Genomic DNA, 751 nt, shown 5'->3' with positions numbered 1-751 from the left:
TTTCTTGAAATATTGTTTATTGCATGTAACATTGTTACATTTTAAATCGTTTTTCTTGAAATATTAATGTTTATTGCATGTAAATGGCTATTTTGTACCTACAATCTGGTAATAGATTTATTTTGTATATTATAAAAAAAATTAAAAATAAGTAAAATTTTTTTAAAAGAATGCAAAAAAAAAAAATCAATGACATATCCTTGGGTGAAGATTAACAAAAAACTCCAACCAGGGCATAACTAATTCCACTGGAGACTCTGCTCATTTTATCTACTTGGGAGAAAGTTCCAGACGAATGAGGAAGACACCTTTAAAAAAAAATCTTTAAAAAAAAGACTTAAATGTAAGACCCAAAACCATATAACTCTTAGAAGAACACACAGTCAGTAAACTCTCTGACATGGCTCTAAGTAATATATTTTCTGATATATCTCTTCAGAGAAGGAGATATATAACAAAAGAAAAAATAAACAAATAAGACTACATCAAACTAAAAGTTTTTGCACAGCAAAGGAAACCCATCAACAAAACTCAAAAACAACCCACTGACTGGGAGAATGTATTCCTCAATGATACATCCAATAAGGGGGTAATATTCAAATTTTATAATGAACTCATCCTATCTAATAAAAGAGAAACATGGTAATTGGCGTATGACTGCTACCCTTCCCATTGGCTAATCAGGGAGATATGCAAATTAACTGCCAGCCAAGATGGCGGCCGGCAGCCAGGCAGCTTGAAACTAACATGA

This window comes from Myotis davidii, unplaced genomic scaffold (genome assembly GCF_000327345.1).
Source record: "Myotis davidii unplaced genomic scaffold, ASM32734v1 scaffold1580, whole genome shotgun sequence".
Classification (NCBI taxonomy): domain Eukaryota; kingdom Metazoa; phylum Chordata; class Mammalia; order Chiroptera; family Vespertilionidae; genus Myotis; species Myotis davidii.
The sequence above is the reverse complement of the archived record's forward strand: the minus strand, read 5'-3'. Positions refer to the sequence as shown.